The sequence below is a fragment of the Cimex lectularius genome, unplaced genomic scaffold, assembly GCF_000648675.2.
Source record: "Cimex lectularius strain Harlan isolate CLEC.00 unplaced genomic scaffold, Clec_2.1 scaffold348, whole genome shotgun sequence".
Lineage (NCBI taxonomy): Eukaryota > Metazoa > Arthropoda > Insecta > Hemiptera > Cimicidae > Cimex > Cimex lectularius.
Window position 1 is genome coordinate 184,904 of NW_019394215.1, and position 20,616 is coordinate 205,519.

General features: G+C 35.8%; 1 long non-coding RNA gene across 1 annotated transcript; it reads left to right on the forward strand.

Annotated features, from left to right (window-relative positions):
• The first annotated feature begins 8,337 nt into the window (after positions 1-8,337).
• Positions 8,338-8,621, forward strand: LOC106670333. Its single transcript, XR_002910920.1, has 2 exons — positions 8,338-8,446; positions 8,557-8,621. It is a non-coding gene; the product is annotated as an uncharacterized LOC106670333 (long non-coding RNA).
• The last annotated feature ends 11,995 nt before the right edge of the window (positions 8,622-20,616 follow it).

The window sequence follows — 20,616 nt, forward strand, 5'->3', positions numbered from 1 at the left end:
TAATGGCAACATAAGTAAATATAACAATCATAGCAATATCTCGTTCGGGAATCCAAATAGAAATAATCAGAGAGGAAAGAACCTCACTTACCGGAATTCCAAAAATAAACAATTCAGGAGCCACAATGGAGAAAGCAACAAGCCTAACTTTGCCTCTATTGAGGACAACATACAACAAATTATAAGAGTAAAAAAATTATTGGCAGGTCAAAATTTACAACAAACACTAAATAATATCCAATCCTCGTCTAACCCCCAAAAAATTAAGCTTCGATGCTGTGAACATCTTGCTTTCATTAAAATTCATGTTGGAACTAAGGCAGTACCAGCGCTGATAGACAGTGGCAGCACATTAAACGCACTATCGCTTGAGTTTGCAAACACTCTAAACAAAAAAATCATTACAATAACAGATCATCAAAATCAAAACAAAGTCATATCAGTCGGAGGGGATCACATAAAATTTGCGGGGATTGGAACATTAAAGTTTAATTTTTCTTTTTGTTCTTTATTTTGGACAATTCAATTCAGTATCATTATGATGATACCGTGTTGTTGGATTTCAATTTGCAAAAATTCAGGGCTTCTTTTAGACTCTCGTAATGCCACAATTTCCTTCCAACATAATTTCCTTAAACATCTCCACTAATCAAATCACATGATTTTCAAAAAGATGATCGATCTACAGAAATAGAAGATAAAAAAATACTCAATCATTCCCCATCCTTCCAGGCACACTCTAACATTGATACATCAGGTCTTCAATATAATGACATCGTATCCTTACCACCAGATAATTTAAAAAAAATACTTTATAACTAAATTTCAAGACGTTCTAACAGACAAGGTGGGTGAGGCAAAAATCTACCAATTAAAAATTTAGACCTATCAATCAACCTCCTTACCCTATCAACCCTTTAGATTTAGAATACATGCGTGATATCACTAATCTACCCTTAGCACAAAATGTCATTCGACCTAGCCATTCACGATGGGCATAGATAGCCTTTCTAGTAAATAAAAAATCAGAAGGTGAAAAGCGATTAGTAATTAATTATAAAAAAGTAAATGAAAACATGAAATTCATCTCAAGGCCTTACCGACCATTCAAGATATTTTCAACTTTATTCATAATGCCAAATATTTTACAGTCCTAGACTTATCAAACGCCTTTTATCAATTGCCTTCACACCCTGAATCTAGGTAAAACACGGCCTTTAAAACCCCCTATGGGACATTCGAATTTAATAGAGTGCCAATGGGTCTCAGTCTAGGATCTCAAGCCTTAACAGAATTTCTGGAAAAACTTTTTGCACCCATCAAATACAAATTCCTGTGGAATTATTTAGACGATCTTTTAATTTTCTCCGAAAATAAAAAACAACACATAGAACGTATAACGGTGGTTTTACAAATTCTGCGCGTTTAACGTTAAAACCAGACAAGTTGAAACTAATGCAACCATCTGTAACATATTTAGGTCACCGAATCTCACATAATTCTATAGAGATAGATCCAACCAGGATAGAAGCAATCAAAAAGTTAGAAAGATCCAAAGCCTTAAAACAAACACTTTCATTTTTAGGCATGTGTGCATTCTTTGCAAGATTCATTCCAAACTTTTCACAAACATCGGCACGATTACACAATTTAAAAATACTAATGCACAGTTGGTATGGACACAAGAATGCGATAACTCTTTTCAAACACTAAAAAATCTTTTAATATCACCACCGGTCTTATCCACACCAAATTTTAACGAGCCCTTTTTGCTATACACAGATGCATCCAGTCATGCTGCAGGCAGTCTTCTAGCCCAAGCAGATGACAACAATTCTATTAAACCCATAGCATTCTACTCCAAAATGTTTTATAAGCATGAAAGGAATTACTCACCTTACAAGAAGAACTGTTTGCTGTTGTTGAGTTTTGGACCAGCAAACCTCTGATCTCGTTCTATCAATGCCTATCCTAGCAGTAGCATCCAAAGTCTCGATATTAGATGCGGTTGTAACTCGTTCATTTGCAGCTATTTCTAATGATAACGAGTCATAGAAAAAAGTTAGAATGGTAGATGTAAGTTTACTATAAGTTCCAAAATCCAAATGAAGGTGTCGTTATAGGCGCTTAAGTTCTAAAATTTGAGATCGAAATTTTTCAAAGGTGCTGTCAATGCGAGAAAGTCGAGCTCGAAAAGCATTTTCCTGCGAAGGGTCTGTCTGCGCATTAAGACCGATAGTGTGCGCGTGTTTAATGTCATCTGCAAGATCCATTATCTCCTCTTCAAGTTCTTCACAACCGTTTTTCATTGTATCTTGCTTGGGAGCATATATAATGTTGATCAGGTGATAAGGGCGATGCAACGAAATTCAGAACAGATGAAGAGCGAGCCACGAATGAAAAGGTAGTGCTGAAAAGGCCAATGTTATCTGTATAGTGAGAAATATCAAAGTTTTCAGTTGAAGATGAAGCTGCCAATGAGGAAGTGAGAAATAAGATCCGGCCCGGAGGACCAAAATGTTGAGGAGAGGGGCGGGTCGTTTTGGACCAGCAAACCTACGATCTCGTTCTATCAATGCCGGTCTTCTTTCTCACTACGATATGACTACGTAAAGGCGGGTATAAACCTTCACGGAAAACATTAAAAATAAAACAATTAAATTACAATTAAAATAAATAGGTATAAATCAATCAATTGATTTTAAAAAAACATATAATTTTAAGTAATAAAGAAAAAAATATAAATAATAGATTTCAACTTCAAATAAATAAAGTAAAATAAATTGTCAACTTCGAATAAAATGAAATAAACTATTGTAAACTTCAAATGAATGAATTTAAAACAAATCCGAATCCAAAATAAATAAAATTAAAATGAACTTAAATTAACGATCGATCGATATTACACGCTTGCAAACAGTACAAATATTTAATAAAGTGGTACCACTTCCCTCATAAAACGACGATCCAACGATGAACAGGTTGGCGATGATATTAATGACGATGATGAGGAAAAATTGTGACGATGTGATGAGAAAAACGGAAAAAATTTACTTCGACGGAACAACTAACGAAAGACGACTGACTCTTATCTGCCGTAATCCGCCGACGCCGACTCACTGAGCAAAACAATAAACAGGTGCGGAATAACGTAACGCGATCTTTTAAATAAATTCAATAATTAATTGGCGTTAACATACCGCCCACCAAATTTTGAGCAAAATTTACTCTCTCGTTGATTCCTCTGTCTGGGGGAATAAAGGTGTCAATTTTGTCCCAAGGAGGTTATCAACTGTACAACCCGAACAATTCCATCGTTGCCTTTAATGCAGTCGAGTACTCTTCCCACTGGCCAGGATAACACGGGTGCGTTGGGTTCCTTTAAGAGTACCAAAGTTCCCGGAGTGAGGTTGGGGATATGGTCCGTCCACTTTAACCGATTTTGGAGTCAGTGAGGTAGTCCAATCTCCATCTAGCCCACAAGTCTGAGATACATTTGCGGAGAAAGTCCCATCGGTTCCGCAGATGGAGGCCTCGTTCATACCAATCCGGCTCAGGTAAATTTAATAGCGGGGCACCTATTAGAAAGTGCTCTGGGGTAATAAGGACGTCAAAATCTTCAGGATCCGATGACATAGGCGTCAGAGGTCAAGAGTTCAATACGGCTTCAATCCGAGTTGCCACGGTGGTGATCTCCTCAAAAGTTAACGCCTGTTCGCCAAGAACTCGTGTAAGATGGAATTTGAAGGACTTCACCCCCGCCTCCCCCAATCAACCGAAGTGTGGTGCTGAAGGCGGTATAAAATTCCACTCCGTTCCTTGCGAAGCCATTCTAATGGCAATTCGTCTTTGGTGTCGTTCGTTGTTCCACCATTGATACAGTTCCTTTAGCCCTCGTTGGGCCCCGACGAAATTAGTGGCATTGCCCGAAAAGATTTTCGATGGAAATCCTCGTCGAGCGATAAATCTCTCCAGGCACGCTAAAAACGCTTCAGTGGTCAGTTGAGACACGATCTCTACGTGTACGGCTTTGGTCCCGAAACAAACAAAAAGACACACATACGCCTTCCCAATTGCCGCCTTACGCCTCAACGACTCTTTTATTCGTAGTGGTCCAGCAAAGTCAACGCCCGTGTTAAGGAACGGTCTTCCCTGCTCGAACCTCGACCGAGGAAGGTCCCCCATTAACGGCATGAACGTGGCAGCTCGTAGACGAAGGCACTTGAAGCAGAGATGTACACGGCTCCTTATTACACGGCGGGCCGACAAAAGCCAAAATCGTCTCCTAATCAAGGATTGTAATAACAGCGGTCCTGCGTGTAAGTATGCGACATGACGATGATCGATAAGCAAGTTGACGAAGTGAGATTTGCGTGGAAGCAATATGATAATACGATATTTTTGTAATAAACTGTGAGTAGTATAAGGGATACCACCAGCACCCCTCACCACTTTCCTTCCCATGGTGTCCCACGGTGTTTTTCCGCCTAAATTTAAAAACATGGGATCTGATTGGTTCTGTTTTACCACCGTCATTTAAATCATCGGGTCTGGTGGTGTCCCCATGGAAGTCCCCACCTCCACCCCTACGTACCCTCCCCCGCCTACATCCGCTTGCCGCGATAATTCGAACCGGGTAATCTCAATGCTTTTTTTTGACAATTCTTTTGTAAATCATACATATTTTTTCTTCGGACATACCGTATTCATCAATTATTTCTTTACTCATTCCTTCGGCGCAACGTTTCGGTAGAAATACCTTCGGTGGATGGTTTTCGCTGTATAGCCTACTTGGTCCATGATGACTTACATGAGCTACTACGCAATCGCCAAATTTCGTCTTAACAATTTCAAATTTTGTGATATATAATATGCCTATCTGTAAATCGGCCAATTTGCCGTTTCAGATTTGTTGATCTGATTGAGGAGAGCTGTCAAAGACTGAATTATGAAGATCGCAATATTTTTTTAAACGCCTCACTGATTTCTTCCCCTGTTTTCCTTTTCAATTCAGACGCCCATATATATTTTGAAAAACAATCAATTACTACCAATATATATTTAAAACCTTTATTTTGTTTTTGATAAGGTGTCATCTCTATCAGATCTGTTTGCCATAAATCGTCTATCCCCTTCAGTATTACTTTACGCCTTGTAAAATTTTTTCTCGCGGAGCGATGAAATTCTTCTACGATTTGCCGTTTTATCTTAGACATGTTTATTGTATGAAGAATAAGGAGGAAATGATCAATATCGACATTATGCTTAGTCTTATGCTATTATTCGAGCATCTGGAAGGTTGGCTTCAATAAATTCAATTTCCGATTTACTATTTTCGTCTTGAGAGGACAATAATTGTTTTAATCTTTTTATCATGTGGTTGAAATTTATCGCCCCAAAACCACGTTTGGTTTGAGCCTTCTTAAAAGGTTCCGGTTTCGTTTTATGAGGTTCTTACTTTAAAATAGAGGAAATTAATGCCCACTTTGGATGCGTTCTTTTGATATTTATCTCTCCGCTGCTACTGTACCGTTTTCTGTGAGCGTTTGTACTTGATAGAATATTTTTATATTTTTTCTATCGTCATCATCCACAATCGTCATATTAGGTTTTTTCATGAATATCAACTCCATAAAGCCTGGTGTGGCGATATAGCGATCTTCACCAATCTCTAATTCATTCATATCTCTCATAGTGACTATACTGCCCCCTATCGAAAATTGTTTTCCATCGTAACGTCATCCAAACCCGAAAGGTCGTTATTTAAAAATTTCATAACATACTTCGATGGAATCTCACCTACTTTTTCTAGAAATTCAAAAGCCATTTTTATTCCGTCGGAGTTTTAACTTCTTCGCTTCTGCTCAAGCAAGGGTTTGGACGGAGTGTATTCGAACAAATCTGGCTGTGCAAATTTTGCGGAAGAATAGTGCAGTTGTTCATTTTCCTCTCCTACATTTTCAATTCGTCTCGACGAACCAAAACTTTCGTCATCCGCACATTGATCATCTTTACTTGGTAAAGTTAAATCATGTTGTAACTGTGATCTAAAGATGTTCAATACATCTTCCCTGTAAAACCTCTCGTATTGGCCCAATTATACCATGAAACTTTTGTGCAGACTACGTGATCAACATCGTGTGAGTTGTGAGCATCGAGCTCAGGTCTCCAACAGGTATCTTCTCTTGAAGACCCTAGACCACTCTAAGGAAACCTTTAACCTAAAGGTTCAAGATAGTGAGTCTATAAAACTTCCGACTCTTCGATGGCTTCTTAAACTCAGATGCGAGCAAATGTTCCTCAATTCTGTGCCATGGAAGGAAGACGACGGAATTTTCTTGTGCACGCTCTGTAACCTAAGAGTTAGGGAAGATATCTTTCATTTTGTCGCCCAGTGTCCCATACTGTCTGAACTCCGTATCCTGTATCTAGGCTATAAATCGCTTTCCAGGTCTCAGCTGCTTGATCTGTTAAATATCGTGGATATGGATAAGTCGAAAGGTCTAGCACACTATGCATGTCATGCCTGGCAATATAGGTACGATTATAATACCGAGTCATAATTGTTTAACTTGTATCTAAAATCAGCTAGTTTTTATAATTTAGTTTTTACATATAGTTTTCTATTATTACCATTATTATATAGTTTATTTTTAATTTTCGCTCGCCTGAAAAAGAACAGCCAACTTCCGGCAGACGGTTAACCATCCATGCTGTAAAATGATTTTAATATTGTATATTATGTAATGCTTCTCTTTAATGTAAATAAAGCATGTTATCTATCATCTATCTATCTATCTACATCTTCCCTCGGTTTGACCATGGACTGTAGGAGTGATCGTTTAGGTTTCCGAGGAAGATCTTCTTCTGCTTCTCCTTTTTGTTGGTAGAAGGGCAGATTGACGTTAGCATCTTTTATTGCATTGACGATAAATTTATATTTAACTGTATTGTAGAAATCATTTTCCTCCTTCAATCGTTTAAGAGCGTTATATTTTTGCCTAATATTCTCTCTTATCTCGTCTATTTCACGCGTCAAACAACGAGTTGTTCTTTCTTTCATCGTCATCTAACGAATGATGTATATCATTTCTTTCAAAAAATTGTATAGGTATCGAAACCCATGCGGTAACGTCCATTTTTCAACGGGGAATCTTTGTTAATCACAAGAAATCCGTGATTGTTTTTGTCCCACCATTTTCGGAAAATATTGTAAAATTCCTTAAATATCATGTCCGTGTTTAAATGATCTTCGTATATCTTTTTCATATTTAGTAGATAGAAAACGAACATGTTTTTATTTTATTTTGTATCCTAAAGTTCAAAACATCAGAATAGGTGATAAGCAAGCATGAAAACAAATCCAATACGAATTAAGCTGCAATAATATTTACTTTCGTATCTGCGTTTTCCTGTCCTATTCGATCTCCATTTAGTATTGTTCATGCGATCATACAGTAACAATTTCCAATAGGTGTTATTTTATATCTCAGCGTTGTATGTGGTTTTTTTTTGTGCTAATAAAAAAAGTGCCTAATATAAAAAATATATGTATGCGTATTTTGTTGCTCGGAGTTTCCTACGTTTGTACTCTTACAGCAGCATTGTACCGATTTTCATCTTGTTTGTCCGTGTCCACGAGTAAGTACATTATTTTTATTTTTTTATTTGTCATATATGAGTATAAACAAGATTGTTATACATAATTGTTACCTAATTTATATTTGAATGTTAGTTTAGTGGTTTCCGTTGTGGTTTGTGCTTTTCCCTATTCCCTTCATCGCAGACGATGGGTATGCATTGGAGCTATTACCATAATATCAACGCTTCTGTTTGTAATTACATTAGGCATTTGTAAATTCAATAACACTAGATGTAAATATTAAATTATATGTTTAGGATTAAACGATTTTTCATCTTCCTGGACGAAGAATATAATTCAAAACTTCAATCATTCACAAGTTTGTTGTTTTACGCAGTAAAAAATATTAGGTTTTGAGAAACTTTTTATCATAATTATTTTCAGGATGACGAAAGTTTTAATGGTGAAACATCAGAACGTTTTGTTACAAATATCGGTGTAAACAGCGAAAGTGATTCGTACTCGGCGACGTGCCCGTCAGTTTCCTCTATCGAAGAACAGGGCAGTGGTTCCCATAACTTATGCCAGTCAGAATTATTTTTAAATATAACTAGTGACAGCTCGTCTACTAGTTTTGATGGTCTTGACAGCAACATATCTTAAAATACTATTATTGTCTGTTTTTCTTTTTATTCGTTAATATTTTTATACTGTTAGAATTCTTACATTTATCAATTGTTTAAATTGTAGAAGGTACTAAACCTTCCAAATCCAGCACATTTTTTAGAAGAGAAGAAAACATATTCAAACATCAGACAATTAGAACATATTTCCGACACGGAGTTCTCTTCAGAACAAGAATCGGTAATAATTCAAACATAAAACATAACATAAAAAAATAAAATTAAACATATAAACAAAAAATTTAATTATTTATAATATAATTTTAAAAGAATTTTTTTGACATGTTTTAGAGTTCAGAAAACGAAACACTCGTGATTGGAGGTTCATGCCCGGAATCAAAAATTCTTATAATCAACGAGAGATCAAAATATGTACGTAGATTTAAAACCAGAGCAACCGAGACTACTTTTCGATTCAAGGAACCTCCTCCAGACACTTCTGGAATTGTGTTCATCGAGGAAGCGCTATGTGAGATTGTTGAACATATTAAGATGGGTCTTTCTTCATCCGATCTTATAGGTGTGACTTTACATTGCGGAGAGGGGGTTACAGAACAAGGGTGGATGAACTTCAAGCCTGTTTCAGAATTTTCGAGTAATGATTTTTGGGACATTATTTTTAAACTGAGCCAAAGTAATGCCGACTTAATTTCATCTAGTAGTACTTTGAAGATAATATCGACTGTTGTCAGTCAATACGCCCGAAGGTTCAGGGAGAAGACCGGGAAATTAATATTCGACCTTTCAGGAAGAATGTAAAAAAAGAAAAGGTATCGTTTATATAAATAATAATGATCAATTGTGCGTACCGAGAGCTCTGGTTGTGGCGAAAGCTTTTGCAAAAAAAAAAAAATAAAGATTACGATAAAATTCGAACGGATTGCGAAAACGGATTACAGCTAATTATTCAGATATCGATTAACGGTCACTAATCTCTACACATTACAGCTAATGAAAGCCCAAAAGTTAATGAAGAAAGCAGGTGTTATTAAGATCCCTGATGTCGGTGCTGGAATAAAAGAAATTCTAGCATTTCAAAGATATCTAAAAAAATACAATATCAAGGTTTATGAATACCAGTCAAAAGGTAGAACACTTTTATACGAAGGGACGAACAATTCGGCTCATTTTACTTTAAATTTGTTGCATCATAACAATCATTACAGTGTAATAACCAATTTAAAAAGTTGTTTTGCATGCGGTTACTTTTGCGAAAAATGTAACGTATCCACAAACAACAAATACCAACACATATGCCCTCATTCGTGTACCTTTTGCATGAGTCAGACAAAATGTTTAATTTCATCTCTAGAGCCTCAAAAATTGTGTGATTACTGCTCTAGAATTTTCCCTAACAGTCGTTGCTATTATCAACATTTCACAAACAATATTTGCGGAAAAATATTTTTTTGCAATAAATGTTCGTCATTGATTAATATCGAGGGAAAAATAGAAACAAAAATATTCATAATTGTGACAAAAAATTTTGTAAAATATGTCGTGTGGAAATGCCGCGAAACCACCGATGTTTTATGCCTGTTGCCAAGCGTGATCCGCCTAAAGATAGTTTTTTATTTATTTTCTATGATTTTGAAACTTCGCAAGATAACTCGTATTCAAGGTCGAGATTACCTTTTTGCATAAACCTAATTTATGTGTGTTTCAGGAGAAATGTGACAAGTGCATTGGTTTCGGAAAATGTATATTCGGACACAGCATTATGCAAGTGTTGGGTGGTGACACAATTTTAGACGGTTTTTTCGCTCACATCCTACAAGTAAAAAATAAATTTACAAATGTAATTTGTATTGCTCACAACTCGCAAGCATTTAATTGCCATTTCGTTTTAAAACACATAATTGAACATACAGATATTGTTCCGAAACTAATTATGAGGGGTCGAAAACTTTTACTTTTAGAATTCAATAACGTAAAATTTATAGATTCTGTTAATTTCCTGCCTTTGCCGCTTGCCAAATTGCCTAAAGCACTCGGTCTTCCGCTCTGCGTATATGAGAAAGGTTTTTTTCCGCGTTTATTCAACACTTTTTCCAATGCCAATTACGTTGGTAAAATACCAGATAAAGATTTTTTTGAGCCTGATAATATGTTTGAAGAAAAAAGAGCAAAATTTCTCGACTGGTATGAAAAACAAGTTCAAGTGACATACAATATGAAGGAAGAGTTAGAAAAATACTGCAAACAAGATGTATCGATATTGGCAAATGCGTGTGTTACTTTTAGGGAAATGTTCATAAACCTCTGTAATGTAGACACGTTTCTCAAGCCTATCACCATTTCATCAGCTTGCAATCTTGTTTTCAGGAGAAATTTTTTAAAACCATTTTCCATAAGCGTGATACCTCGAGGAGGGTATAGAGAAACGGACATAAAGTCCCGAGCATGCCTAGAATATTTGATTTTTGAAGAAATGAAAAGACGCTTTGAGATTGTGCACGCAAGGAATGGCAAAGAATTTAAAATCGGGACATACAAGGTTGATGGTTATAGCAAACAAACTAACACAGTTTTCGAATTTAATGGGTGCTTTTTTCATGGATGCACAATATGTTTTCCTCATAATCGATAAAAACCTATACAGGGAGACTTAAAAAATACAATGAATTCTCGTTCCCACAGAACAGTTAAAAAAAGAAATTACATAAAAAGTAAGGGCTACGCATTTGTTGACATGTGGGAGTGTGAATTCAATTGTATAAAAAACTCCTTATTTTAAATCAAATCGGCACATCATTTCGAAACACCCCACACTGAATTCTGTCCCACTAAACCCACGCTTCAGTTTTTACGGAGGGAGGACCGAAAACGCAGTACTATATTATAAAATTCGGGAAACTGGGGGGTTGGGAAATTTTTCTATATTGACGTATGTTCATTGTATCCTTGGGTCAATAAATATGGGAAGTACCCAATATCTCATCCGAAAATTTACGTAGGGCATAACAACTGTCTTAATATTTTGGGAGAATTAAAATCCACAAAGTGTAACGGGTTGATAAAATGTAAAGTAATTCCGCCATCCGACCTTTTTCACCCAGTCCTCCCCCTTAAAATCAATGATAAACTAATGTTCACATTGTGTAAAACATGCGCTGAAACATACACCATAGGCAATGCTTGCATAGTACGGAAGATAGAGCATTTACCGGAACGTGGGTTATTGACGAGGTAACGAAAGCGGTACACATGGGCTACCAAGTGGCCGAAATTTATGAAATTTGGAAATATGCGGTTACACAATATAATCCTGTTTCCGAAAAGGGAGGTTTGTTCTCGCAATATATCAACCAATTTTTTAAAATTAAATTAAAACCATCGGGTTTCCCTGACGGTGTGGATTCCGTCAAAGAAAAAGAAGAATACGTTGAGAAGTGCAAGAGAAGAAAGGACTCCCCTTGATATAAGCAAAATTGAGAAAAACTCTGCTAGAAGGTCAATAGCAAAATTAGCGGTAAACTCGTTTTGGGGAAAACTCGGGCAGCGAGAGAATTTGCCAAAAACAACAATTATAAACTACAACGACACTTTTTTAAAAATCTTAAACAATCCTGCAATAGAAAAACAATATGTCGTTCTTATAAACGATGACACTTTAATTATGAATTGGAATTATTTGGAGGAAGAAGATGTGGTTCCCAATGCGTACGTAAACGTCGTGTTGGCCGCATACACAACATACCAAGCTAGGTTAAAATTGTACGAATATCTGGAAAAATTAGATACTAGAGTTTTATACTGTGACACAGATAGTGTCATTTATAGGCACAAACCAGGACAATTTAAAATCAAAACAGGGCATTCAATCGGAGAAATGACGGATGAACTTGATATTTTTGGAAAAAATAGTTTCATTACTGAATTTGTATCGACTGGTCCGAAGTCGTATTCTTTTAAAGTTTTTGACTGTGAAACAAAAAGGCAGCAATTGTAACGAAAGTAAAAGGGCTGAAATTAAATTTTTCTACATCTCAATTGGTAAATTTTGAATCTATGGTCCAATTGGTCGCGTATAACAAGGAAATTAATGTACCCGTTAAAAACATTAACATAACACCGAAATTTGACATTGTTACAGCTATTGGGAAAAAAGTATTTAGGATGGACTCCCAAAAACGAAAAATCGTCTCGGGTATTGCTACCGTGCCTTACGGCTTCAAAAAACGCAAGTTTACATGAAATACATTTTACTGATAATTTCTGTTTTTAGTTATCGTATTAAGATTATCAAACTGTTACTTAGAAGTTTATCTGTATCATTTATACTGTTTTCATACTAATTTGATCATGTACATCAACAATAAAATAATTTTTCTAGCAAATTCTTTTTAATTTTATTTTTATGAATAAACTATACATTGATACCTAGCAACTATATATTTATAGGACCTATTATATAATAGGAAGGGGAAGGAGGGAGTAACCGATGTGAAAAAGAGGTATAAAGAAATGAAATATAATTTTTTTTTAAATCATATTATTATTATTGTTTTAAAATCAAATACATAATTTCAATATAACTAAAAATTATAATCTTTTATGAACTAAAATTAAAATTAAAAATTTGAGAACTTTTATTCTTCGAATAAATGTCGTAGCCAGTTTATAAAATTGGGACAAGAACATGCATGTTCATTACATTTCAATTTATTTAGCCGTGTCTTGATAAGCCGGTTAATAGCTTATGCCTTGTTTTTTTTTCTGAAAAATAATTAATTACAAGATCTATTGCTATTTCTATTATCGTAAAAACTGTCTACTTTTTCGACACTTTTTATCCTTTGGTCTGTTTTATTTTTTTCCTACTGTATGTGAAAATTTCCTTTCCCTTTCTCTTTCCCTTTTTCATTATGTTTAGACTCAATCACGTTTTAGTTATTTCTCTTAATTTTTTTTCCGCATGTTGAATAGCTTCTTCGAAATCCTAAAATAATTTTAAAATTATTATATAATTATTAAAGTAATCTATAAGAAATTACTGTAAGATTGACAGTATCATCCCACAAGTTCTGCGAATTGGCTGCACAAATTTCCTTTTTCTCGTCGCTTTGCTAAAAATAAAATATAACGCCCCGTATAATAGAAATAATTACAATGTTATATAGGAGGTAAGTAATTATTGTTCAAAATTTTGAAGTTTTAATATTTTTACTTTTTTTATGTTTTTTTCTAGTTCTCATCCGATCTGTTGGATTTTTCTTCCTCTTCAATTTGAACCGGATTTTCCAACGTATACACCTTTAAGATATCGTAAATTTAGTAATAATTTTAAAATATACTTCAGCCCACAAAACAGAATAATAAATTAACATTTCTCAACGTAAATTAAAATCTGCAGAACCGACATTTTACTCAATAATATAAGATTGAGAAAAATAATATAAACTATTATATTAATTAATTAAATCAAAAGTACTCACATCACATTCCGCATTTGCTGACTAAAAGTAACCATATTGGTTTCCACAAATTGCCAAACAACGTTAAAATTGTCCAAATCGGTCGGATTTTGAACAAAGACTAACTACAGAAATTCGAATTATATTAACTTTTTAACCTATCTATCAAAGCTATTGTAATTTGCGTAAACATTTATTAAAAATATTACTTGGTTGTTAGAAAGAAGATATTCCAACATTGATGCTGAGCCGACGTGCAAGGAATTGAAGAAAGATCCATTCTAAATTAGATTGCAAATACATTTAATTAATTTCAGGATTTGTGTACGTAATTCACCGTTTCTATCATTAATAAACATATATAAAATATTTAATTACTTACTTGAAAATTTCTCTTCTTTCATACGGTGATCCTTCCTGCTTTCTACTATTGAATAAATAATAACTTCGTAAATCACGTAATCCTCACAATATTTGTTGATATTCGTAAAATCTCCGTATTTGTTTACTTTGAAAAAGCAGACGAGCGGTACGAGACACCTTGAGATTTCCCGGCTCGAATTATCGCGGCAAGCGGATGGAGGCGCGGGAGGGCACGTAGGGGTAGGGGGGGGGACTTCCATGGGGACACCACCAGACCCGATGATTTAAATGACGGTGGTAAAACAGAACCAATCAGATCCCATGTTTTTAAATTTAGGCGGAAAAACACCGTGGGACACCATGGGAAGGAAAGTGGTGAGGGGTGCTGGTGGTATCCCTTATACTACTCACAGTTTATTACAAAAATATCGTATTATCGAACAAAGACAAAGGCATACAATCTTCTTTAACGCCTCAATATATTGGTCCGTTTATTGTCAAGAAAATATTCAACAAAGTGTCACATTTAAAACAATTTACCTTCTCCGTTTTCTTGATCAAATTAAAAATTTCTTTCTTACAATCTTAAAAAAAAAATTCTAATACTTCATTTTATAATCATTTCATCTCAACTGAATCTAATTTAATTGTATTTTATAATAAATAATTATTTACACAAACCATATTAAAATAAAACACCTTTTTTTAACAAATGTATACATCATTTAGTTAATCAAAAATAAATGTTCATAAATAATCAGCACAATAAATATTTTTAAAAAATTGATAAATATATAAATCATACAAATTATATTGTAATAAACCCTGATGCCAGTCTGTGCGACTCCAACTAGGAGGATTCCTTGAAGAATTCATAAACAGCCAATGTGGACTTTTGTTGAATAGGAACTCCTCAGAATACTTCCTACCGTCTGTTTCCTCACGTTGACTTCGGATGAACTGGGAACGTCGCTCCAATTTAAGAAATCTTATCATCATGTGGTGGACTTTGTGTGGCTTACGATTTATTATCAAAATCATCATATATATATAAGATCATGCAAAATTAATTAGCTACCATCTCGCGAGTTAAAGACTTTTTTTTTCCTTTTGGGAAATTTTATAACAATTACGAGTGAACCAGAATTCGCTTGATGCGCAGCGGTTCCGGCAGACGAGGAATGCGTGGCATCCAGAGAGGTCTCGCCTTTGTGGTTTTGCGTTCTCTCCTTTTACCCCGGGGACGACAAAATATATATTTCTGGATTCAATGGCCTTTTTCTGGACAGAGGAGATCTTTCTGACACATCGGACTGGGCAACCGTCTTCGATTGAGTTCGACAACTATTTACCTTCGACTTTTCATCGAGCTGCACTGGCAGGGTAATCACTTGTCCCAAGAACATTTTATTTTTTATTATTTTATTTCTCTCAGTTGATTTTTTTAAATTTTTTTATTATTATTGCCGGCTCAATGCATTAATTTTAATTAAAGAAAAAGTATTGATTTATTTTATTTTATTTATTAATTTTTAATTTTTATAAATGTTTTACTCGGTGTTATTCATTTTAAATATAGAAAAGGTATTTATTTTGTATTATTTATTTTTAATCTAAAAAAAGGAATTTATTCTGTATTATTCATTTTTGTTTTCAAAAAAAAAAAAAAAGAAAAAAAAGGTGTTTATTTTTTTATTGTATTTTATTATATTTCTTCTCTCAAGGTCTAAAACAACTGTCCTGATCCCACCACTCAATTATACAGTTAATTTTAATATAAAAATAATTATGTCAAATTATAAAAGGAATAATATTTATATTAATATTATTGTTCTAAAGCTGGCTACAGATTATTTATACACTGTCAAAAAAAAGTTCGATTTTTAGGATAAAACTGCGATTCTACATATAAAAAAATCTCCGTTATTTAAGCATACTAAATCAAAATCGAGTTTATTTTTTTTATCATTTATGTTAATAGTCAACTACCTCGGTCTCACCTTTGATTCTAAACTTAGGTGGCAGCCGCACGTTCACAATACGCTATTCCAACCAAGCAGGTCCTAAATCTAATGAAGTTCTTAAATAACTTCAAATGGGGAGCATCGAGAGAAGTATTGCTTCAGATCTTCAAGTCATTGCTGTGTACGAAACTGTATTACGGATGTATGGTGTATTCCTCAGCGAGGAAAACCACTCTACGAAAATTGGACAATGTATATATCGCAGGATTAAGACTGGTTACAGGAGCTTTCCGGACTAGCCCAGTAAGTAGTATATGCACAGAAGCCGGGGCAATAAAATATAAAGCAATAAAATAATAATAATAATACCTCCCGGCGAAAAAAGAATTCAGTTAATAATGAACTACTGTGCCAATATCTGGGCTAGAAAAGAGCACTTTTTATATAAGGTACTGTCCGATCCGGCCTGCGACGAGGAGTACACCATCCTAAGTAGCCGTACTAGGCCATTAGACATCAGGATGAAGGAGATTCTGGCCTGCAGGAGAGCTACAATTCCTAAAGTTAAGGAAATCAAAGAATCCAAGAAGGAACCTTGGATGCTCTCCTCAATTCCTATACGGGTAGATATGGCGGAATTGCAGAAAGAAGAGACCCCCCATATGTATTCAAAGCCAAATTCCTGGCCCTCAAAGAAGAATACAGTGAAGGAACCTTCATTTATTCAGACGGTTCGAAGGTCAGTGAGAGGGTCGGCAGCGCAGTATGCTGGGAAAAACACACCAAAACAATTCCTCTCCCAAAGGCTGCAAGTATCTTTACCGCAGAGTTGACCGCCATATCATCCGCGCTGAGTGAAACTGAACACATTGGGTGCAACCAATATGTCATATGCACCGACTCACTCAGTGCGGTCTTAGCCATCCGTAATATCTTCACCATGGACCCACTAATCCAGGCAATACAAGAGAAAATCAGGGAAATACACCAACAAAGAAAAAAGGTAGTTATTGCCTGGATACCGGGCCATGTCGGCATAGAAGGTAATGAAAATGCCGATCAAGCTGCCAAACGAGCAGCGATAATGCCACATGACCCGGAAACTCCCGTGAGCCCAGCGGATGTCAAAAAATATATGAAGAATCTTTGCTGGAAAGATTGGCAGAACCGCTGGGACAAAATGACCGACAAACTAAAAGAACTAAAACAGTCGGTCAAACCCTGGGCCATGGATAGTATGAGCAAAACAGAGAGAATAATTTTGACCCGACTGCGAATAGGCCATACTAGACTGACGCATAGTCATCTCTTAGCGAGGAAAATTCCACGGAGATGCCCATTGTGCGGCGCACAAATAACTGTTAAACATTTACTAACCGAATGCGAACTATTGACGCCGTACAGAACAAAGTGTGGCCTTTCCTCGAGCTTGAAAGAGGTTTTGCAACACTGCAATGACAACAGCAAGAAAGTAATCAAATATCTGAAGCAAATAAATGCATATGGTCGCCTTTAATGCTTCTCCACACGTGGTTTCATTTTTCCTTCCTGAAGTGAGTGTATTTATTGGCGAGAATGTGTGAGTGTATGGGCGGGTAGTGGTCGGAATATCGAGTACCCCACAGACCCACCAAACTAGGATAGATATTTCTTTGTGTGTTTTTGGTAGAATGAATGTATTTATTGGCGCGAAAGTGAATGTGTATGGGTGGGTTGTGCAGGAATATCGAGTACTCCACAGACCCACTGATTTAGGTTAGTATTAGGCTATAATATCTTTTAGAGTGAATGGGCGGAAGCACTGTTGTAATATTAAATGCGCCAGTAGCTCCGCATTTTTTAATTTGTAAATACAGAATGATTGGTTACTGTTTGAGTGAATGTATTTATTAGTGCGGTAGTAGTGTATGCATGGGTGGGTCTATGGTGGAATATCAAGTACCCCATAAACCCACCACCTAGGTTAATGTTTTAGATTAACTGTAATTTTAATTGTACATAATGTATGGATGTATTTATTAGCGTGAACGAGGGCGGGTCTTCAGAGGAATATCGAGTAAAATCAGTGAAGGCAACTGGAACCATAAGGGAAATAATATAGGTCACTCGAAAATTCTACATTTATTGAGTAAGGTCAACAACCAACTACTAGGCGTAAGCGATAAAAAGGTGAAAACACCTTTAGGGAAAAAATACTTTCAGGTAGTTACTCCCTGTGACTATAACTATAGGTCTGATGATGACCATCGTAGCCTAGACTGCTTCACCGATGGCTCACTCATTAAGGATAAGGGAAGCGGTGCTGGAATACACATACCTAAATTAGGGATCAGCATCTCCTCCCCTCTTGGTAATAACACCTCGGTCTTTCAGGCAGAGGTCTGGGCCATCAATGTTTGCTGCAGAACACTTATGGATAACAAGATTAAGGGAAAAGATATTAAAATTTTTTTCGACAGTCAGGCCAGTCTGAAATCATTACAAAAAGAACTATCAACATCTAGACTGGTAGAGGAAACCGTTGAACTCATTAATAGGATTATTACCAGGTATGAGAATAGGGTAACCCTCATATAGATACCTGCTCTTAAGGGGTACTATGACAATGAGGAGGCGGACAGCCTGGCCAAGGAAGGATCTTATACTGCGTTTGTCGGGCCACAACCGGTATTAGATTGCCCCTTGAGAAGTCACCTCTTCATAATGGGTACTCTACCAGACCCCTTCTGCCACTTCTGCGAAACAAAAGAAGAAACGGCTCGACACTACCTTGCAGAATGCGATAGGTATGCTAGGAAAAGATTTGATACTTTCGAAGGAGAGGACATAACCAAAACACTCCCCAGGATAAAATGGTCCACAATCCTGGGGTTTGTGAATAGGTCCAAAAGGTTTATGCAGGACTCGTGAGCCGACCAGGTCCCGGACCTTTTATGGATGGGGTGCGGGCCTACCCAGCCTTTTACCCCCTCGGGTCCTGGTCGCCCGCCTTGCGTAATATATATACTCTGAAACCCGCCTATAGGCTAGACTAGGATTGAATGTTAGTGAATGAGATAGTTTCAGAGCCTTTTCACCACGTGTGGGAGGGCTAAAAATGTAGAAATAACGTCCCAGAACACAACCAGAAAGATCTCCAGACTTCCTACAGAAAAGCTAATTTAAAAAAAAATTGAATAAATAAATAAATAAAAATAAATAAATTTATAAAACGTGAGGTGGAAGAAATGTGAGGTGCCGGCAATAGCACAGGCAGCTAGCAGGCCGGAAAAAAAAAAAAAAAAAAAAGTCAACTGCTGATGCCTTCCATTCCAACAGTTAGCCGGTTTGTTAGTGCAAGCCTTTAAAATGTAAACTTTGAAAGATATTTCAAGAATTACTGGTGTGGTAAACCTTCATAAAGATTGTCGAGTTAATTAAACAGCTCTAGATATAAAATTTTAATGGAATATTTGGTAACATCCTTTTTTATAGAATTATGATAGATCAAATTTTCAAAAATATGTAACATTATCCATGTTTTAAATGGATAGGAAGTGTAAATTTGTATTATATTTTCTTAAACTATTATTGTAGTATATTCTAACCCGGCATCACTTTTTTTCTTTTATTTTATTTGTTCCCTAGCGCATTAACAAATGCGGACTCGCGTGAAGGGAATGTGTACAGAGGGCTGGAATAGTAGGATTAGGATGGATCGAGAGGTCAATGTGAAAATTTTGGATCGGGAATGGACAAATTCGTTGACTAAAGAAATGTTGAGGTCATTGAGATTAGTGGCGTATTAAGGGGCTTTGAAGACTTGTCTGAGGACATTTGATTGGAATGATTGGATGCTTCATCAAGATGAGAAACTTAGAAGGTCAATGCTTTTTGCGTTCGATACAAAGAAGAATACAAAGTGTATGCTTCTATAATAAATTGCTCAATTAAAAAAAAAGAGGTTAAATAAATAAGGTTAATCTGAGCAAAGCAATTAACCTGGAATCCTCATCTGTAGTACGTCATAATAAAAAGTGAAAAATCACTAATGACTACAAGAAGAACTCAAGATAACCATAAAGATGTGGACCAAAATCGAAAATGGACTGTATACGCCAGCAAAAAGACCCAACATGACTTTTAGATCACTATCTCGTGGAGCAAAAGTCAAACAAAAACATGCTACAGAAACATTAAGCTGGATAAAAAAAAAGGTGCAAACCTATGTATCACAGGGGCAATGAAAACAACGCTCTCAATTGCACTAGAAGCGCTGCTCAATCTACCTCCTTTCGAAAGAGTTATACAAGTAGAAGCAATGAAAAACCCATTTACGCTCCAGAAACAATCAAAGTGAATGGGAATTAAACACTTGGGGCATGCAACAATAATCAATAAAATCAGTCACCCATTCTTAGAAATGGGAATTGACTACACAGTCCCGGAAACACTCTTCACAACATCGTATAAAGTCTCAACAGACTAAAAGGAGAAGAAGAATTCAGAAGATTATCATATACAAGGATACAGTATATAGATGAAAAGGAATGGAGAAAAACACATAAATGAACCTGATCATCAACATGCCCTAAAAATGAGCAATCAAACTCATTAGGAAAGTACAT